Here is a 17,052-nt window from a genome sequence, read left to right on the forward strand (position 1 = left end):
CGATTCAACCGATTGTTTTTATCAGCAGTTTATAAAAACAACTTAAAACAGATATAATTGAGATTAGGGAAAGAAAGAATCACACAAACACATTTATACTAGTTCACTCTTACACCAAGAGCTACATCCAAGCCCCAGAAACCATTGGTTATTCCACTATGTAATCAACCATATACACACCAAAGAAGTGATCTTGAATGCCTCAAGAACACACACTTCCTTTGGAAAAACAACACACCACAAACCATAACAACCTCTGACTATGTGAAACATAGTTCTTTACAGAAATACAAATCAAAAGAGAATAAGGAAAGATCACATCTGATACAGATTGAATTACAAAAGATTACATAGCAGTTTAATGAAGGTAGTTGAAAACATTTAAAGATTACATAGCAGTTTAATCTTGGAGAAAACTAATTTAAACTATTTAAAATCCAAAAGGTAGTTGAAAACATTTAATGAAGAAGCCAAATCAGTTTTGAATCAATTAAAATAGATTTACCAAACTTAACAGATTCTGTTCATAATTTTCAAAAAACAATCACTTGAATTGTCGAGACAACCGATTGAATTGGCTTGACAACAAGTCAACCAATTTCAAGCTTTGTCAAAACCTGTTTCAAAAACACTAAGTGTCAAACAACCGATTGAAACGATAACACAACTGGTTGTTTTTCCACTTCTTTGCAAAACACTCTTTTTCAAAAGGATTTGATTTAAACCAAATTTAAATCTTAAGAGTGGATTTACAAATTCAAACTACTCAGAACTCACACACATGCTACATCCAGCCTTGAAGCAATCCATATAGATTTGGAGACATCAAAGCTCTTGTTCAACAAGTGGGTCTTACGTTCATGAAGTTGTGATCCTCATTTGGATTTTTTGTTCACAGTTCAGTATAAGTACTGCCCATCCCCTCTTGTGTGGGGTGTTCTTCATTCTTACGAGTTTGCTTACTAGTTTTGTGCTCCTTGGTACCACTTGAGAAGTTTCGGGTTCTTTATTCTTACGTGTTTTCTTACTAGTTTGGTCTCTATGATACCATTTAAGAAGTTCCTATTGTACCCCGGGGGTTGCACAACACATATACCATAATTGCTAAACTGATTTTGGATGTTTCGAACATCAAAGTTTTCACTGCTAAAAAATTTTGACGTTGGTAGGAACGCATGTCACTTTGTTAAACATGTATCATCATTGAAGATAGTAATAGATAATAAGAACAAAATTAAGAAAGACAATCCTCCTAAGGAAAATATAGTCGAAGGGAAAAATACAATTGATGCAGTTGTTTTGCAAGTGAACATTGTGACCAATGTGAACAAATAGGTGGTAGAGATCTCAGACTACCAAACACATATGTGCACACAAAAATGTGTTTACCTCCTACACTAATATGGGGATGGAGAAGAACAAACTTCTCAGTGATTCTAGGAAAAATCTGATTTTAGGAAAAGGAAAACTTCTTCTAAAACTCACATCTAGAAATACTTTGGCTTTAAATGATGTGCTACATGTGTCATCTATTAAAGTTAATTTAATCTTTGTAACACTATTGAGAAAGGTTGGGGTTAAAGTGCTATTTGAGTCTAAAAAAATTGTTATGACAAAGAATATGTTTATGGAGAAGAGATATTGTGATCAAGGTCTCATTTACTTAACATATCTAATATTGTTAATGAATTTGCATTTGAGTCTTCTGCTTATATTGTTGATTCTTATGATGTGTGGCATGTTAGATTATGCCAAGTAAATTCTTCGTATGTTATTAAATTTTAGCGACTATGATTAATTTACATGCATGTCAAACAAAGTAGGAAATGCAATATATGTGTAGATTCTAAAATAACAAATAAGACATGCCATTTTGTAGAACGTCAAACTGAACTTTTAGGTTTAATTTACGTTGATCTCTCTAACCTAAAACAAATCATCTCTAGATGTGGTAAAAATTATTTTATAACCTTTATAGATGATTATTCTAGATACACCAAAGTGTACTTATTCAATTATAAGGATAAAGTGTTCGATATGTTTTTAACTTACAAAACATAGTAAAATATCAATTAAATAGGAAAAGTAAAAGGATTATATCAGATAGAGATGGTAAATATGTTTTGTTTAATGATTATTGTGTTAAAAAAATATTATTTATGAACTAACCTCAACATATTTACCTGAATCTAATGAAGTAGTTGAGAGAAAAAGTAGGAATAAAAAAATGATGAATGTTATAATTATTAAATCTAGTGCCCTTGATAATATTTAGAGAGAAACACTTCTTACAACATGTGTTTAACAAAATAGGATACCACATCAGAAAATTCGTAAAACACCCTATGAGTTACGAAAATGTTACCAACCTAATCTTATATACCTAGAAGTATGAGAGTGTCTAGTTATAGTGATGTTACCTGATCCTAATAAAAAGAAAATAAGTTTTAAAATTTCTAATCATGTGTTTTTAGGCTAAGCGAAAGATAGTGTTGCCTATAAGTTCCTTATTCTTAAAAGTGATGTAATTGATTGTAATACTATAATTGAGACAAAAAATGTTTGAGTTCTTTGAACATGTTTTTCCTTTAAAGGTTAATTTTATATCTAAACAACCTAATCATTACTAATGATATAATGTGTGAGGATTTAAGGAGAAGTAAAAGAAAAATAAAAGAAACTTTTTTGGAGATGACTTTGATACTTACCTTATTAAAAATAATCCAAAGTTATTTAGAAGATATTAGCACTTCTGATGCAAAGCATTGGGATAAGACCATTAAGACTACAATTTATTCAATTAAAAAAAGTAATACTTGAACTTTAGTGATGGATTGTGTCTTCATGACTGAATTGTTTGATTGAATTTTGGAGAGGATTGGCAGAAGCTTCAATGGAGGAGGCGTGCAAGAGGCTCACATGGAGCTTGCGGTTTCCTTAGAGGTGCATGCTAAGTATGGAGAGTGATAGGTGAGGCATAATCACTTGAGCTAGGTGGAGAGTTGAAGACTAAAGTGTCTATCCTAAAGAGGCAAGACAAGAGTGAGAATTGGCTCAATATTTTGGAAGCAATTTCACTCATTCATTAATCTTGAAAATACATGGACCAAGCACCTCTTTATATAGCACGAGAGGGCTGGATTTGAACAAGTAGAAATGGTGGGAAAATTCAAATGAAATGGGTTTGAATTTGGTGCCTAAAATGAGCTCACATGGAAGGTGTGACATGGTGTGTAAACTATGCTCATTTTTAGGTCTAATGGGCCGACCTAGGTTAATTAGGAGTTTTCTAGAACCCTAATTTAACCTAGGTTGGTCTTTAGATGCCTAATCCAACCCTAATTACAATTAAAGAAAAATACAAGTAAAATTCCTATTCTATTTTGACAAGAAAATAAATTCCACTCTACACTAGATTTATGGCATCTTTGAACATATATTGGGAGGTTTCTCTGTCATTAGTAGCTGTATTCTAGTCCTCTTGAATCTTCTTTGTCATAGCTCCAGTAGTTGGCCTTGATCTTTTATTTGTTGGGCTTGTAATTAGGCTTGTACTTGGGCTTGTGCTTGGGCCTCTTCCATCACCCCCTCCCTCTTGAAGAGGATTTGTCTTCAAATCCAATGCTTCTGCCTCTTGATCTTTACTACCTACAAAAGGGGTTATGTCCATAACATTGAAAGTAGTATGTACTCCATATTCTTCAGGCAGGTCTATTTGATATGCATTATCATTGATTCTTTTGAGGACTTGGAAAGGACCATCTACTTGGGGACTAAGTTTGGATTTCCTCTTAGTAGGGAATCTATCCTTCTTAAGGTGAAGTCAAACCCAATCTCCTTCCTCAAAAATTATTTCTCTCTTCACCTTTTTGTTATGTTTCAAGTATTTCTCTGTTTGTTGTTGTATTTGATCCTTAATCCTTTCATGCATTTTCTTAAAAAATTCAGCCTTTGTTACTCCTTCCTTATGCACAAATTCTTGTGGATTAGGTAGAGGTAACAAATCGAAAGGAGTAAGAGGATTGATCCATACACAGCTTCAAATGGAGAAATATTAGTAGTTTTATGTATTATCCTATTATATGCAAATTAAATATGGGGAAGGTACTCTTCCCTAGACTTGTTGTTGCCTCTCATGATTGCCCTAAGCATGGTAGAAAGAGATATATTTACAAATTCCTTTTGACCATTCGTTTGAGGATGACAAGAAATTGAAAATTTCAACTTAGTTCCAAGTTTTTCCCAAAGAATCCTCAAAAAATGGCCTACAAATTTTAGGTCTCTATCCAAAACTATGCTTTTAGGTAGACCATGAATTCTTACCACTTCTCTAAAGAAGAGCCTAGAGATATTGTTAATATAATCCACTTTATGGCATGAAATAAAATTTGCCATCTTGCTAAACCTATCCATAACCATAAAAATGGAATCAAAACCTCTTGTTGTCCTAGGAAGTCCTAATATAAAATCCATGCTTATGCCTTCCCATGGAGCACTTGCAAAAGGAGTATAGAGTCCACGAGGCATTGCTTTAGATTTATATTTTAAACAAGAAATGCATCTATAGCAATGTCTTTGGACTTCTTTTCTCATGTGTGGCCAAAAGAATTTTCCTTTTTAAAGCTCTAGAGTTTTATCAACTCCAAAATGGCCCATGAGCCCTCCTTCATGAGACTCTTTAAGAAGTTTTCTATGTGTTCCTTTACAAAGCATGAGGCATGAAGGTTGTTAAGAAAGAAGTATCTTTTCAAAAAAAATTTGAATTTTTCTTCTTTCTGAATGACCTTGTGAGAAGGAACACTCTTCTCTCACACCTCTTTTTCCTTAAGGACTTTTCCTTGGTTTTATACTTTCTTTCTTTTTTCATCTTCTCCTTTTTTTCATTTGTACTTGATCATGTATCACTTGTGAAGGTGATAAGGGATAGAGTACAAACTTCTTTTCCCTATGAGTGAAAGTGATCTCATTGGTAAGACCATTGTGCATAGTTTTCTTATCAATTCGCCATGGTCTACCCAACAAATGACAAACTTCCATGGGAACTACATCACATAAAACTTTGTCTTTATAGTTTCCCACAGAAAATTTGACTTTCACTTGCTTGTCTACAGTTAATTCCCCATCTTCATTTATCCATTGAAGTTTGTAAGGTTTAGGATGAGGTATTAATTGTAGATTTAGCTTCTCAACCACCCTAGTCCTACAACAATTGCAGCAAGAGCCACTATCCACAATGAGAGAACAAACATTTTCTAAAACTTTACATCTTGTATGGAAAATATTCTCTCTTTGTGTCTCTCTATTCCCACAAGATTAGTTGTTGAGGGTTCTTTGGATCATCATTAACTCCCCCTCTCATGGATATGCTCTCTCATTATTTTATTTTTCTTCCCTTCTAACTCTCCTAGGTTGAAGTTGATAATATTCATTCATTTTAAAGCTTTCCTTACCATATGAATCACTCAACCTAGAGCTAGATGTATGTGAAGATTTTTTTTTTTTTTTTGTGTATTCATTCTTTTCTTTAACAAGTTTCAACTCTTCTTCTAAGTTAACAAAATGAGCATCCCTTTCTTTTAGTTGGGCCTCATGTCGCAATTGTCTATATGATAGTGATTGAAAGTCTCTGACTAATTATTTTAAAAGAGATTTTGTAGACTTTGTATCAGTTTCATTTGGACTAGAAGAATGAGAAGACATGTTCAAAGTTATGTGTTAAAAGTAAGTTACCACAAGAAAGATAGGTGGAGTAATGTAGGTAGATTCCCAGGAAAGGGAGGTAGATCACTTAAGTACCAAGGCTTTCCTAGCCAGATTCTATCCTCCAAGACTTTCACAAACCTTTCTCTAAGTAATTCACTTAGAGCACAATCAAGAATGAAAAAACAATTTTATGCAAGAAAACAAGAATGCAAAAACAATTAAACACAATTGAAATACATTCTAACTAGAAAACTTTAAACTAGTCGAAATCCTAATGGTGAGGTTTCTTGGCACTTAGAACCTCAAAGACACACTCACTGTCTAATTGCGCCATCAATCTACTAATTTTTCAAGGTTTAACAAAATGCAAATCAAAGAAAATACAATGAAAATTGAAACAACAAATTTTTGAAGCACCAAAAATTTTAAATCCTAGTATATGCACTCCCTCTTTATGTATATTTTGGGTACAAACTTGTTGTTGTCCCCTTGTTAAACCTCTTAAGGATATTCAACTGTGATTATTCAAATATGCACCTCTTTGAGTGATAAGGATTCTCACCGAAAATTGATAGCTTCAAACTCAACAAGGCACTTTTGAAATACTTCCACCAAGAAAGAGGTCAACAAAATTTTAAAGCAACAAAAGTTTCAATTTATAATTGGACTACAACAAAGAGAGTAGATATATGACAAATCTTGAAAGAGTATTGAATGAAAATGACAAGCAAACAAATAAGGAACTCAATTAAAGGTGGCACACAAATTTAACCTAAAGAATGGTACTAGATTTGGATTAAGAAAACCAAAACAACACTATTAAAAATTTGAGGTGTAAAAAATGTGTGACTTAAACAACTTATGTTGAGCTGGATAATTCAAATTTGAATTTTAAATTTAAACCACAAAAATTTCAAGATCTTAACTCAGATTTGGCACTGGAATTACACCAAAATGATCCACCAATTAATTGTGATAAATTTTTCAAATCTACTGCCACTTCACCGGTTTTTTTTTTCGCGCCACAATTGCACACTGATTTTATTTGATTTATCATTTTTTTGTATTTTGAATTTTGATTCACCTTTTTTTTCACTTTTTTTTATAACACTTCAGACTACTCAAATCCACAGTTTCAGAATTTTTCTCCAACGAAATTATTTTTCACAAACATTTTCAGCCAACACATATTCAGTGAAACAAAGGAAACCTACACTGGAATTAAAAACATAATTGAAAAACTTCAAAGACACAATGGAATTGATGTATAGGAACTTGTATGAATCTAGCACACAAGCATGAACTCAAATATAAAAATAAAAATGCACCAAAAGCTCAAATACAAAAATATAAAACTGCACTCAAATTAAAACAAGCAACCAAATCAAGAACAATTAGTACTACATGGAATTGATGACAATTGTGGATGCACATGACTTGACAAAACAGAATTGGATTCAAAAATCAAAATGACTCAAATCAAAACAATATGAACGGATTAAAACATCAAGAAAAACTCAAATAAGGCAAAATTAAAACAGCAACACAAAACTCCATGGAATCCTAATCAAATTTGTACACAGATTTCTCAAGCACAATTAAGCAAGATGCACTGATTGAAATTTTAAAACAACAACACATGTACTAAAAACGAAATTAAAAACAACAAGACATTCAACAACATGATGAACCATACAGAATTAAGAACAACACAAAAATTAAAATAAGAAAAGGCACACTTAGCTCTTGAAGAACCATGGCTCATGATACCAAATGATGGATTGTGTCTTCATTACCGAATTGTTTGATTGAATTTTGGAGAGGATTGGCAGAAGCTCCAATGGAGGAGGCGTGCAAGGAGGCTCACATGGAGCTTGCGGTTTTCTTGGAGGTGCATGCTAAGTATGGAGAGTGATAGGTGAGGCCTAATCACTTGAGCTAGGTGGAGAGTTGAAGACTAAAGTGTCTATCCTAAATAGGCAAGAAAATAGTGAGAATTGGCTAAATATTTTGGAATCAATTTCACTCATTCATTAATCTTGAAAATACATGGACCAAGCACCTCTTTATATAGCATGAGAGGGTTGGATTCGAACAAGTAGAAATGGTGGGAAAATTCAAATGAAATGGGTTTGAATTTGGCCCCTAAAATGAGCTCACATGGAAGGTGTGACATGGGTGTGTAACATATGCTCATTTTTAGGTATAATGGGTCGGCCTAGGTTAATTAGGAGTTTTCTAGAAACCCTAATTTAACCTAGGTTGGTCTTTAGGTGCCTAATCCAACCCTAATTACAATTAAACAAAAATACAAGTAAAATTCCTATTTATTTTGACAAGAAAATAAATTCTACTCTACACTAGATTTATGGAATCTTTGAACATATATTGGAAGGTTTCTCTGCCATCAGGAGCTATATCCCACTCCTCTTGAATCTTCTTTGCCATAACTCTAGTAGTTGGCCCTGATATTCTATTTGTTGGGTTTGTACTTGAGTTTGTGCTTGGGCCTCTTCCATCATTTAGTATATTTTTCCAAAGGAGAAAAACTCATTGGTTATTAGTGGATCTTGAAAAAAAAAAACTATCATCATGATGGATCCATATAAAAATATAAGACAATATTAGTAGCAAAAGATTTTACTCAAAAACTCAACATAGATTACTTTGATATATTTTCCCAAATTACTAGGATTTCTTCTATTCGAGTGTTGTTAGGTATAACATCTATTCATAAGTTAGTTATTCACCAAATGGATGTTAAGACAACATTTTTTAATGGTTAACTAGAGGAAGAAATTTATATGACTCAACCTGAAGGGTGTGTTGTTCCTGGTTAAGAAAACAAAGTACGTAGACTTTTAAAAAATTTATATGGGCTAACATGCACAAAAATAATGCAATGGGAAATTTGTTGTTGTTTTACTCAATGATGTTTTTTCTACTACCTATGCTAATAAACGTGTGTACACTACATCTGAAGAAGGTGAATGTATCATTATATGTTTTTATATTAATGACATTATTTTTTGGTACATGTAATGATATAGTTTATATAACAAAATTATTTATGGGATTTAGGTCTGAAATGAAAGACATGAGTGAAACAAAAGTAATTTTATGAGTTAAAGTCATAAGGAGGAAAGATAGTATATTACTATCATACGAACAATATACTGAGAAACTTTTTAGGAAGTTTGACTATTATGACTTTAAACAAGTACGTGATACTAACTTTAAATAAAAGAAAAATAAAAGAGAATATATTTCTCAACCTTAATATGCCATATAATTGGGCGCTTATAGCATTTAATTAGCTTTTCTAAATTAGATATTGCTTGTATAATAGGTAGACTGAGTATGTACACTCAATGCCCTAATCAGGATCATTGGGATGTACTTGCAAGATTCATGAAATACTCAAGTGGTACAATAATTTGTATAATTAATTGTAGTGGATTTCTTATTATACTAGAAGATATCAGAGTTAATTGGATCACTTATTCATATGAGACAAAATTCACTAGTGGTTATGTGTTTACACTTGGGGGTGATGTGATTACATGGAGATCATCCAAGCAAAAAATTACTATAAGATCAACAATAGAGTGAGAGTTTGGTTCTCTTGAAATGACTGGAAATGAAGTTGAGTAGTTGAAAAAGTTCTTAGTAAACATTCCATTAGGAATGAAACCTAGCAATTTATATCAATGCATTGCGATTGTCAACCGGTAATTGCTATAGTTAAAAACAAAACTTACAATGGAAATAAAAACATATATAATTGAGACATAATTTGATAAAGCATATGCTAAATAGTGAAACAGTTTCTGTTGATTATGTTAAGTCAGAACAAAATCTAGCAGATCATTTGACAAAACCCCAAGGAAGAAATATGATTTTAGAACACATCAAGGGAAATAATGATACTCGATCCAATTGTAAACAAACAAGAGATGGAAACCCAAAATTTGTTATTAGAGATCCTATGAATAAGGTTTATATGGGTAAAAACAAGTCATTGCCCGTTTTGCTAATGCTAAAATTGATTTAATCAATTTTGTTCATTCTTATACTATGTTAGAGTGCTAGACATTGCATCATTGAGAGGATGAAATTTGATCGTTATCATTATTTTCTCACTATATGATCATACAAGGCAACTTTTGTATAATTTCATCACTTACGCTAAAAACTAAATAAAAAAAAAAGGCATTGAAACTATTATAACTAGAAATGGAAAAGAATTTGAATACAAAGAATTTTATGAGAAATTAAGAATTATAAATCAAGTTTCATGGTTGAAAGCCCACGAGAAAAAAAAATTGTGGTTGAATGAAATCATTCATGAACAAATTTTCACTTATACACACAAACATTGATAATTGTAATAATGATGTTCAATAAGATACTTTTAGTATTTTGTTTGATATCCCTCACAAATATAACAATGAATGTGAACAATACACTGAAAGAAGTTGAGAATGAAGTTTTACAAAGATCCAACACAACTCGTAAGGTGCCGAGCTTTTTGAAAGAATATCACCAACAAGCCTTAAATTCTATTAAGATTAATTAAATTGTACAACACTGCAATGAATTATACAAGGTATGTTTTCCTATCAACAATGTTATTTCTTACATGATTGTTTCACCGAAAGATTTAAAATATATATTTTTTATTTTATCACATTCTATACCTCAAACATATGAGGAAGCATCACAATGCATTGTATGGCATATGGCTATGAAGGATGAAATCAAAGCGCTTGAAGATAACAAAACGTGGTATCACTGATCTACCATTACACAAAGTACTCATTAGTTGCAAATGGGTTTACGAAATCAAATATAAAGAAAATGTGATATTGAACGATATAAAACACAACTTGTGTATAAAAGATATAATCAAATTGTTACATTGATACATATTCTCTATTTGTCAAGCTTACTATTGTACGTTTCTTACTCACTCTTGTAGCTATAAAAAAATTGGCACCTTGAATAATTATACGTGAACAATGTTTTTCTACCTAGAGAATTAAAGAAAGAAGTCTATATATGCTTGTGCCACCTAGGAATTGAAACCAAAAATCCAATCAGGTTTTTTGGTTAAAAGAAATTCGTATATGGTCTTAAATAAGCTAGTGGGCAGTGGTTTGCAAGCTCACATTGTTTTTGAAAATTAAGAAATTCAATCAATCTTCCTTTGACCACTCTATGTTTATTAAGAAAATTTATCATTTATTCCTTGTGTTACTCGTATAGTAGATGATATCATTCTTTCAAGAATTAGTTTAGAAGAAATAAATAAAATCAAAAGATCTTTAAATGATTGTTTTAAAATTAAGGATGTAGGATAATTGAATTGTTTCTAGGATTTGAAATTACTTTATCAAAAGAAGGGATACATCTTTGTCAAAGAAAATATGCACTTGATATTCCCATATTGAAATCTTCAAAGCATTCGTTTTAACAAGACACATGTATCCATGAACTAGAAACATGATAAAGGCTTATTAGATGTCTTCTCTACTTGTCCATAACTAGACTTGATATATGTTGTATTGTTCATCACTTGAGTCAGTTCATGCAATCACCCTTTGTTCAGCACCACCAAGTGGGAACATCATTTTTGAGGTACATAAAAGTTGCTCCATCACAAGGAATATTCTTTTCTTCCAGTTCTACACTACAATTACAATGTTTCAGTGATTTTGATTGGGTTGTATGTCCAAACATGCGATGTTCGATCACTGGTTTTCATATTTCTCTTAGGCACTATTTTATATCATGGAGGTCGAAGAAAAAAGCATTATGTCATACTCTTCTTTTGAAGTTGAATATCATGCCCTTGCTACCATTGTTTTGTGAGATACAATGGTTCTCTTTTACATGATGTTCAAATCACTACTGCAATTACCAATCGTTACTGTGATAATAAAGTTGCAAGACACATTATATTAAATCAGAACTTCCACGAATGAATAGAGCACATCGAAATTGATTGTCATTCTATTAAAGAAAAACTACCTAACAACCTATTTTATCTTCTTTTCATAAAAAACCAATGAGGACCCAAAAAATATTTTTACTAAAGTTCTTGATAATGACACTTTCAACAGGTATATATGCAAGCTTGGGATGACCAATATGTCTTTTCCAACTTGAGGAAAGAGTTTTGGTTATGGTTTGTTTTTCTTTTTGTCTTGGACTTTAAGTCCATATTCATTTTTCTGGTTTAATGTAATTATGTTAGTATAAATATTTCACATGATTACATGTATAGTATGAGAAAATATAATAAAATAATCGGTTCATCATCTTTCTCATTTCAACATTTCCCCATTTCAATGTTTTCTTCTTTTTTTTTATCATGTTTCTGGACATAAACTATGAGTCTAGAATAGTAGAATACTTGGTTCAATTTTAATATGAATAACTAAAGTAATGCCTAATTTGTATATCGCATGCTAATAAATTTGAAATGATCAGTCGAAATTATTTATCCTCTACAAACAAAACATTCTCAAATATATGAAGCCTAGTCTTCAAAGTTTCAACATGTGGCAGATATACTTTTGAACAGTCTCAATTGTTTTATCAAGTCAAATTTGATTTCATATTTTCTTAAGTTAATTTTTATCTTCTATGAACTCGAGCTCAATAGTCGTTCTTTGGGCACATAAATTAAGTAAAGAACTTTTAATTAATATTTATAATAATATAATTTTTTTTCTCATTAAAACCTTCTAAGTTGTTTTTAATATTATTTAAGTTAACATGAGAATGATTTCATATATATTGTTTATACCTGAATAAGTTCTTTAAAGAATTTTACACAAGCAACTTCAACCAACAAACTCACCAAAAAAATTTCTTTATTCTTTTAGTAATACTTCATACTTTAAGGTAACACCATGCATCATACAAATTAAGTACTTTAAACAAATCAATACATTATTTATTGAGAAATTCTTCCTCAATCTCCATATTTTTCCTGTATCTCCATATTAATTGTGAAAAAGTCGATTTTAATCTTTTTTTAAAAATTTTAAGTAATCATAAATGGAGCATAATTTCACTTTTTTTCAATAACCTCAATTGCATCCCGACACCCCATACCTCCTTCCAGCCTTTTGATGTTCTCTGGTTTTTTTTTTACTATTGGGTTGGGCCTTTCTCACGAAACTGTTGGGTCGAGTCCTCTTTCCCTCCTTTCTTCTCATGTATATATATGACTCAGTGCATGCAATTCAGGGTATGAAAAACGTGAAGTATTACACTAATAATAAGATTAGAATATTTTAGTTTCTCTCTCATAGTTACTATTCATCTTCTTTTTCCTTGTCTCTGCGCTTTATCACTTACTGTGCCAATGCAAAACTTCAAAACAGCCGCATACCTCTTTTCCAACCGCAACACTTTCATTCTTCTCCAGTTGTAGCATTTGAGAGAGCAGTTCCATCATTTTAAGAGTGTGTGAGAGGGTTAGCGAGAATAATCATTGTATTTGTCATTTCTAATGCAAAGATTTTTTTTGTGAGTTTTGTACTCCATCGCTATTTTTTTTTTTAGATTTTGTGGCTTTCATAAAAATGAAAAAAAATACAAAAATACAGTCACCACTTGTAAAAACACCATAAAACTTACTTCACTAATAACCACCACTTGTAAAAACAGCATAAAACTTACTTCACTATTAGTGACCATAAGTTACTTTATTTAAATTCAGTTTTTAGTTTGATCCACATTTTATTATATTTTCATATCAGATCTCCATTTTGTTTATAAAGATCTTAAAAATTAGAAAATCCAAATTTCCATTCCAAATTTTTGGAATTAATCTCTCTCTCTCTTACCTCTACACAAACCATCTTCAATACTTTTTATCATTTGTGGTTTTCTCTCTCTCTTTCTCTCTCTCCTGCACTTCTTATTCACTTTTTAAAATTTTAGTTACTCTCTTTGGGTTCCACCTCTCTCTCTATCTCTTCCACCTCTTACTCACTTTTTTAAATTTTAATTACTCTCTCACACACACATTATGCAATCAAGTTTTATACATTTTCTTTATAATTTTATTTGTTCCAATATTTTGTACATAATAAATGAATGTAATATTTCCAAAGATTAATTAAAGTATTATAGGTAGGTATATTTTAATGTTAAAAAATTTATATATTATGTTATCTTTAATTTTTTTAGTTTTATTAAATTATAACTGTATTATATTTTCTTAATATTTATATAATATTTTAACTTTTGTTACATATTATTATATTAATACTATGTTAATTTTGTAAGAAAACATGAATTTTGATTTAAAATACAATTTACTTATTTTTATAAAAATATGAACATTTTATTTAAAATCCAATCCAAATATGTGGATTTGGATATCCAAAATCTTTTTATTAAAAATATAGATTTTGATTATAAATATGATCCAAATATTTAGATTTGGATTGGAATACCCAAAATCCAATCCATGACCACTCTTACCACCAATATACTAAACTCTTTTTTAAATGGACTTCACAATATCAAAATTGGAATATTTTAATGGCAATTTCTTCCTGCACCATATCAATTCTAACCTACACCCTAACATTTTTCAAAATTTTCAAAATTACCCTTATTCAGGATTTAAAAATCTGGAATAGTAAAAATAATTCAAAAATAAAAAAATAAATTCTGGATAAAAAAATCCAGAATATAAAATTAAAAATGCATTACGGATAAATATTTTTGGAATTCAAAAATGTGTTCTGGATATCTAAATCCGGAATATTTCTGGATAAAAGATCCCGAATATTTCCAGATAAAGGATCCAAAAGTAATTTTTATTTACACCCTTCTTTTTTAAGGTTATTTTCGTCATTTTAAAGAGCATTTTTGTCAAACATTTTTGTCATTTTTAATACCAGGTGCATGTTGGAATTGATATGGTGCAGGGAGCATTTGCCTATTTTAATACTACATATACTACTTGTGGCCCACTTATATTCACAAGTATTTTAGCAGCAAGTTGTAGATCTACTTAAAAAAAAATGGCAATTGTTTCCTGCACCCAATCAATTTTGACTAGCACCCGACAAAAATTTTAAAATCCCATTTTGCCCTTGTCTTCTTTATTAAGAAAAATGGTGAAAACTGGATATTGGCCTCCAGATGCACAAGTATGAAAGAGATTGTTGTTCATTCCAGATATAGAAATCTGTGTAAAAAATTAAGATTTTCAATTTAATATTTCGAACATATATATCCGTAAGACAAAGATGAATTCCAAACGTAAATGACCGTAAGTGGAAAATGGATTCTGGATAAATTTATCCAAATATAAGCAGTGCAGTGCAAACAAGCTTACTTCCGAACATAGGCATCCACAGTAAAAAAACACACTTCCGGATACCACAAATATGGAACGAACAAAATGATGTCCGGATAACCATATTCGTAGGTCATTAAGCAATTCCGACTAAAAATATCCGGAACGCCTAGGTAAAGAGAAAACTAATCATAATGTGTGTCATCTTCTCCGGTGACTTTGTTTTTCCGGTGGCTTCGTTGTTTGTCGCCGTCTAACTCCCTCACAGATGATGCCGCTTCAATCACCACAACAGTAGACGTCGCTCCTCAGTGAAGGTGAAGCGTCACTGCCTCGGTGAACGGAGAATGCTGCCACAAGGAGAACGCGCACAGAGAAGAATGAAAACGACGGTGGGTGGTTGTTGTGTATGTGTTGAGTGCCTGGATTGGGTGCACATCCTTAACCTAATTTTCATTTCATTAAGGATATTTTAATCTTTTCATAAGGATGATTGGGTGCCAGTCAAAATTGATTGGGTGTAGGGAGAATCTGCCAAAAAAAATTAACAATTGTTTTTTGTGATCCATAATAATTCTATCCAATACAAACAAAATTATATCTCACGAAACATACGTAAATACATGCGCAACACCTTGTCAGCATTAAAATTGACCCACAGCACGTCTATAGTGTACATTAACTTTTTTATGCATCAATTTGCAAACACTCAAAATTGTATCCACATGGCTTTTTCTTCCGATAACTTTTAATTGCACCTAATAATTTCTAAAATGACCATTTTACCTTTCATAAAAATTATTTTTAGATTATTTATTCTGAAAATGTTTCAAAACAAACTTTCTGAAATTTATAGAACAAGATTTCTGAAACAAAAATTTCAAGGAGTAAAATTTCTCCATGCTTTCTGTAACACAACAATTTTTTTAAACAATTTTTAAAACAAACTTTTCAAAACATATATGGTATTCAAATGAACTTTCTATAACAAACTTCAAAACATATTAAATACATTTAAAAAAGACCTTTCCAAAAAAAATATTCATAACAACATTCCAGGATTTAAGAATGAATTTTATTCATAACAAGCTTTCCAGAATATATATATGATAATTTTTTTCTAGAACTATTTTTTTTGTCCAAAATGAACTCTTTCTTCTTCCTCTCAAAAGTGCAGTAGAGAACAGAGGTGTAGCGGCAGTAGCATGGCGTAATGAGGGAGGGTACTCTTTTTTTTTCTGTTTGTACGGGGATTCAGTTAGTAATAATGGGGATGGAGGAAGTAAAACCCCATTCAAAATTATAAAGAAAATACATTAAAAAGAAAAAGCATGTTTGGTTTCTAAAAGTAAACAAGGAAAAAAAAATTCAGAGGCATAACCTGCATGCAAAGCACAATATCACCAGCGCTTGAGGAAAAAAGAGAATTAAAAAGAAAAAGGGCAAACTCTACGGTCCTCCCACACAGTAACAATATTTCTTTGTTATAATTATATGAAATGATTCTTTTCTGTGTTCAGTTGTTATACAAATGTAGAGAATCCTGATCCCATGGCCTTTAAAAAAATAAATCAAATAGCTTCAAATTTAAATGTTCTTTCTTCATAAAAGGGTTCAAACATGGGAAGAAACATTCAAGAAAACTCGAGAGAATGGTTTGGGATTTGATTATTATACTACTAATGATAAATATACAAAACTATTTAAAAAATGATACTTAAAAAATAATTATGTTTAGTAATGATCAAGAATTTCTATATATTATATTTATAAATTCATAATAAATATATTCTTAATTTACCTTCTTTTTATTAGGTATGGTATCCTTTCATTTCCTATAATAGTAGATGTGCATCATTGTGTGCCTATAACATGCCAGGCAGATACGTTACTCTATAAGAAAGCCAAAAATAAAGAGTAAAAGGACGTGACAGAGCAAAAGAGGCAAACTTAGTTTTACTAAGCATCCACCACCACCATCGCCCATCAAACCAGGTCCTTCCAGCTAAACAAAAAAC

The sequence above is a fragment of the Phaseolus vulgaris genome, chromosome 8 (genome assembly GCF_000499845.2).
Source record: "Phaseolus vulgaris cultivar G19833 chromosome 8, P. vulgaris v2.0, whole genome shotgun sequence".
Lineage (NCBI taxonomy): Eukaryota > Viridiplantae > Streptophyta > Magnoliopsida > Fabales > Fabaceae > Phaseolus > Phaseolus vulgaris.